At 35.8% G+C, this 6,367-nt stretch overlaps 1 pseudogene; it reads right to left on the bottom strand.

Annotated features, from left to right (window-relative positions):
- Window positions 1–1,968: 1,968 nt before the first annotated feature.
- Window positions 1,969–4,332, bottom strand: LOC143612764 (protein THYLAKOID ASSEMBLY 8, chloroplastic pseudogene; annotated as a pseudogene).
- Window positions 4,333–6,367: the final 2,035 nt, after the last annotated feature.

The raw sequence follows: 6,367 nt of genomic DNA, 5'->3' as shown, positions 1-6,367 counted from the left end.
AAAAAACCGAAAAACCGGATCCAAAATAAAATTAACCAAAAAATTCAAACTGAAAACCCCATCGAAACAAAAACCGGTTGTTTGGTTTTATGCTTTTGTAAAAACCAAACTAACGATTCGGTTTTGGTTTTGCATGTAATAAAAACCTAAAAAATGAACTGAATTCCTAAATTTTTGTTTTATTATATTTTATAATAAGTAATTTATAAAAATTTAATAAATATTTTTGGTCAAATCTATAATAGTCTATTATTTTATAATTAACAAAATTGTTTATACTTAAATTCATTATTTTTTGCCAATTTTTTTTTTCAGCATAAAATTTTCAAGTTTAAATGGCAAAAACCGAAACAGTACAGTTTCAAAATATCCAAAACCGAAGCTTTGGTTTTCGGTTTGACTTTAGCCGAAAACCGCACCTAAGCGTACCACGCACACCCCTAAATATATCACATGGACACAAATAATTTATTCATTTTTTATACAGAAAATACTATTAAATATCTTAAATAAAGTTTTGCTTATTATATCTTTCTGATTATCTAACTAAACCAATTGAATAATTGATATTTAGCATTTGTAAACTGAAATGTTACAATCAAATCCTTACAGAAACCAAAGCAGATATATAAAATCTCAAACAAGACCACTACAACCACATATAAACCCAACCCAAAAGGGGCCCCTATAACCAACCCACCCACACCCCCTTACTGTCGAAGTGTCAGATTTCCTGTACAAAATTGAACATACATACAAACCACAACACACGCCTTGTGACACAAATAATTGTGCATCACTTGACACTTATTTCTACCAGCTTCAATTCCAGTGTGGTCCTCATAACATTTTTTTTCCTAGAATAAACTATAGAAAAATATATACTCCGTATATTGTAAGTTTTAATAAAAAAAAGATGTTAGTGAAAAACATGTAGTTATTACTTATTTCTTTGGAGTATATCTAAGGTGCAACAACAACATTTTTTGGTCATAAAGTTTCATTTATGCATAAGGATAAGGTAGCTAGGTGATAATGAATGCACCTGCATATCTATGGTCACACTACGGTGTCCTTAAGCCTGAAGTGTCAATTTTACATTAGGTGTAAAAAGAAAACAGCGCATGAGGTCTCACATTCGGATTTGAATCGTTAAAGCTAGACAGATCGTATGCATGATCTAGGATAGAATAGGGTGGTCCCTAAAATCTGGAACAATTTAGCTACAACGGGTTTGAAAATCTTAACCCGAGTGGTCCACTGTTGTGTCGTGTTTGATGCCGCCATGAGAAACCTAGGTCGGTATTTAACAGTGTCGTAGGTAATAAAAACGTGTTAATGTCATAATCAAAACCGATCCAAAACCCTTTAGACGGATAAGTACAGCTTCAATTTTCTACATTTCTGGTTGGTACACAGATAGATAAATTTGAAACATACAGTATTTTACCGATACATAAATTACTCGTCAAAAGAATAATTATGTGTGGTCTTGAATTGTTTTTGGTAGTGTTTATCAGTATTGATAAATAAACAATCACTAGACAAATGCTGAGTATTGTATGGTACAAATTAGAATGATATTCTTGCTTTCATTGTTTCATAAGTAGTACAAGGTTTCATAGTATGCAGTATGCACTGCATACAAAGTTTAAACTTGGCCCAAGACAAATTCATAATTAGTTCAAAAAAAAAAACTCTGTTATTTTGGTTAAAACTGGACCTCACACATGAAAATACCCTATTAACCAAAACCCATTGGTTTCTAAAATCTTGTAACGGCAATTTTCGATTTTAGTATGGTTATATTCTAAAGACAGAATTACAAATTTTGTCCTTTAAAAAAAGTCAAAAACCGGTTCGTGTCCTTTTCTAAGTTTCCTTGCAGGCGGTGTACTTTAAACTTTTTTTTTTCTACACGTTATGTCCTTTACGCTAACTGGGTTAGAAAAACTCAGTTAAATGCCCTCACGTGAGACGCATGTGAGGGCATTTTTGTCTTTTCACCACCTGCAACTCCTTCTTCCCCAACCTCCTCAACCCCCTACTCAACACCTTCCCAACATACTCACCCCTAACCGAATCAAACCTCCATCCACCACTCTTCATCATCTCATAAACCCTAACCGTCGCATCCGCCCTATCAGCCGCAAGCAACGCCTTAACTAACGTCACAACTCCCTTACTGTCAGCCGAAACGAAATCCGCCACTTCCACGTCATCAATCAACCGGTCAATCTCGTCCGTCATGCCTTGACTCGCCATAGCTGTTGTTAATTTGGCGTAGAGAGTTAGGTCGGTTTTGTACCAGTGTTCGGATTTGATGGAGTTGAAGAGTGTGAGGGATAAGTCGAAGTGGTGTTGACGGAGGAGTTCGTTGAAGGCGGCGATGAGGTCGGATTTGACGAGACGGGATAAGGTTTTGGAGACGGGGGTTGGATCGGAACGGTGTGAGCGTTTGAGTGATTGGACGGCTTGGATTGCTTCGATGCTTAGGGTTCGGCCTTTGTGTAACGGACCACGGTTGGAACATGGACCGCATCGGATTGTAGTTTTTACGGCGGTTGTATGGCGGTGGTGATGATGGAATGGGAGGTACAGGCGGAGTGAGAGGTTGAGATGCCTATGGTGGCCGTCCGTGATGGTGGGATGCAATAGGCGCGGCAGTCCTGTTGGTGGCGGGTCGGCGGTGAGATGTATCGGGTACGGTGGTGCTGTTGATTTTGGGGGGTTTGGAATTATGGGGGATGGATTGGAAAGGGTGAGAGAGACAGATGGTTTTTAACTGAAATGAAGAAGAAAGAGGAAGAAGGAGTTGCAGGTGGTGAAAAGACAAAAATGCCCTCACATGCGTCTCACGTGAGGGCATTTAACTGAGTTTTTCTAACCCAGTTAGCGTAAAGGACATAACGTGTAGAAAAAAAAAAGTTTAAAGTACACCGCCTGCAAGGAAACTTAGAAAAGAACACGAACCGGTTTTTGGCTTTTTTTAAAAGACAAAATTTGTAATTCTGTCTATTCTAAAATAGATTAAACCGGACAATGCACCCTTAAACTATACAATCATAGTTGTCATGGTTTATCTAAAACATTATAGATCTTTCATGCATCACTTACAATACTGTATATTTAATGCTGACTTTAAATGAAATACATTATTTTACAAGAAAATTTAGTTAAAAAACAAAAAAGAAGGAAAAAGAACCTGGGGCATGTTTTCTAGCTTTTTTTCTTCTTTTTATAATCTATATCGAAGTGATGTATGGATGTAATTATGTAATGTCCAAATCCAACCAGTTTTGACCAAAATAGACCCTTTTGGGCTAGAATGAAAATGGGTTTAGATGTGGTCCAGCCCAATATTTTAGTCAGTCACTTTTTGGGCCACTTTTACTTCGTATATAATATAACTACACAAACAAATGAACAATCATTACATTTACTCTCATATTCAATTAATTAATATTTTCTTATACATTTATAATTACTTTTTTTTCCCTTTACTCACAATTACTCTCTCAACAAATATTAAAAATTATAGATAGAAAATAGTATTTCTCTAAATTTACATATGAACAATAATATTTATTTTCTTCTCAACTTACAATCACTTACAAACATACTCTAAAAAAACAAAGAACACCCTCACATAATTTAGATTAGCTATTATGAATGCTAACTTTAACCAAACTAAACTATTGATGTACATTTGCTCACGTTTAGACACTCAATAGTGGATTTTAGCTTAATTTGCTCAATATCAACCCGACCCTTTTGATTCAAATCACCAAAAATCAGTTTGATCATATTTCATTTGGATATTATTATTTACACAAATTTATGAAAGTATAACTGAAGATTCAAATTCCATTTAGCTGAACCAACAGTTTATAAATTTCGTATTTGATGTTTCTACACTATTGAAATCTAGCTATATCTTCAAAAAGCATAGGAATATTAGTTTTTAATACTTCAAATTTTCACTCGTTAGTAGATATCACTCTCAACTTTCACTTTGTCTCTCACCACTCCCAACTTTCACCTTATTTTCTTCTATCACTCCCGAACTAACGGAGCACTAACTCCGTTAATTTTTTTGATGACGTGGCTTTTTTTGTCGACTTGGCGTTTGTTTAAATGATGTGGAATTTCTTTGTGACAAATATGAGCCATATCATCACCATATCCATCACAACTCTTCCCCCACCATACCTACCAAATCCAAAACCTACCTTCATCAATCACAACCTTCTTCTCTCTGCCGTCGTAGTCATCTCCATCACCGCCACTCCGACGGAAAAAAATTCTTCCATTACAACGACACATACTCATTATTTGGACTCACTGAAATCGTCGTCAGTGCCTCTGCTCTTTCCAAATTTCTCGATTTCGATTCAATTTGTGAGAAGAGGATGATGGAGAACCGGAAGAAAGCGTTTGTGTATGGATGATGAACATGATAAGCTCCGTCGGAATCACCATGGCGAACAAGAAACTCATATCCGCTCTGGGCTATATCTTCACAGTTGGTTAGTTACGATCTCGTTTATAATTTGCAATATCGTGCAGATCTGAAACCTATTGGAGAATTGTATCTGAGCATTTATAAACTAATTGTGTAAAATTGACTTTAATATAATTAGATTGATCAAACTTGTATGAAATAGGGTCGGTTTCTTTGGAGAAGTAGTAGTTGTTTCCATCGGAGTGGTGGCTGCGGTGGAGATGATGGCAGTGACGGAGGCGACGGTAAGAGCAGAAGGTTGTGGAGCAATGGTGGGAGGGCTGTGGTGGAGTATGTGGTGGACTGGTGGAGTATAGTGATACTATGTTTTTTTTGTTTCTTTACACAGAAATTCCACATCTTCATAACAAATGCAAAGTCATCATAAAAAAGCCACGTCATCAAAAAAATTAACGGAGTTAGTGCTCCGTTAGTTCGGGAGTGATAGAAGAAAATAAGGTGAAAGTTGGGAAAGGTGAGAGACAAAGTGAAAGTTGGGAGTGATATCTACCAACAAGTGAAAGTTGGAAGTATTTAAAACCAATATCCCAAAAGTATATGGTTTCAAACCCGTCACAAGATTTCGTTTTCAGTTTTGGGCTTTTTACCAAGGATCAACTTCAGCCTCTGGGTAACACTCCAACGACAATTGAAGTTTTTTTTTTGCTAAAATTCAATCTCTCGGAGTACTCTCGTCCAACCCTCTATTTTATGTGATGAGTGTTTTTATAATTTAAAGAGTGATTTATGGTGTTGTGAGTGGAAAATTTTTATATTTAATAAACGCAGTGGTTTTTTTGTATATTTGAAAAATTACTGTTCATACTTTATAATCTTTTAATATATTTTGAATGTGTTTGTAAGTGAAGGAAAAAAGAAATAATAATGATAAAGGTATAAAAAATAAAAAGAAAGAAAGTGTGATGATTTCATGTCCATTTTGTTGGACTTTGGCCAAAATTTAGATAATTAGATTTTACCCCTAATTCTAAAGTTTAAATAAGTTTCTAAAATAATTGAATTAAAATCAAACCAACAGCTGATGAGCTGGTGGTGGAGTGTTAAAGGAGAGATTTCGTATTCTATGTGACCCTAGTTCAATTCCTGCTCTCATCATTTAGTTTCGGTGACACCAGATGATGATGAGAGACTAGGCGAATAGGTGGCATTTAGTAGTTGGATACATTTTGAGCCCAACCCCCTCGTTTATGATTTTTTTTAAATACATTTTGAGTCCGGCCCCCTCGATGAACTCGTCCAAGCTTCGCCACTAGTAGCAAAAAAAAATCTTACCGGGCTGTGGGTTCTAACCAATATATGATCCTTGGATGCTGGTTCACCAATGTCCAATGAGGCAACGTTTGACCGAGACAAGTTTTTGGGCATAATGGACAAATTTCGGGACTATTCATTTTTCCAATTGGGCTTCTCCGGAGCATGATTTTTCACATTTTGGGTTAGTTACTCGACCTAAGTTTTTAAATAATCTTTTTTTTTTCTTTCCTTTTTTCTATTTTTCACACACGCCACTTAGTTGATTCGTGATTTCCCAATGTAAGAAAGAGCTACAACTCATATGACTTCAATGTTTCTGTCATCCATGATATGAACCTTATTTTGGCTCGAAACGAGTTATGGTAGGCAAAAAAAATGTCCCTTTCATCTCTCATATTGATTAAGTTGTGTTTTCCTCATCTCATCAAAAAATTATACCAAAAGAACTCTTGCTCGTGGACTTACAAATCTTTTATCAATTACTCGACTAGTTATTAAACACCCTTTCCCTGCTATATTTTCAAATTGTGGCATGTCTATCTAGAATCCAACTAGTTAAATCCTCCACCAAATGTTGCTTAGTCCACA

The sequence above is a fragment of the Bidens hawaiensis genome, unplaced genomic scaffold (assembly GCF_021521415.1).
Source record: "Bidens hawaiensis isolate Kalapana, Puna unplaced genomic scaffold, B.hawaiensis_p1.1 tig00035496_1, whole genome shotgun sequence".
Lineage (NCBI taxonomy): Eukaryota > Viridiplantae > Streptophyta > Magnoliopsida > Asterales > Asteraceae > Bidens > Bidens hawaiensis.
This window is presented reverse-complemented; position numbering and strand designations above follow the sequence as displayed.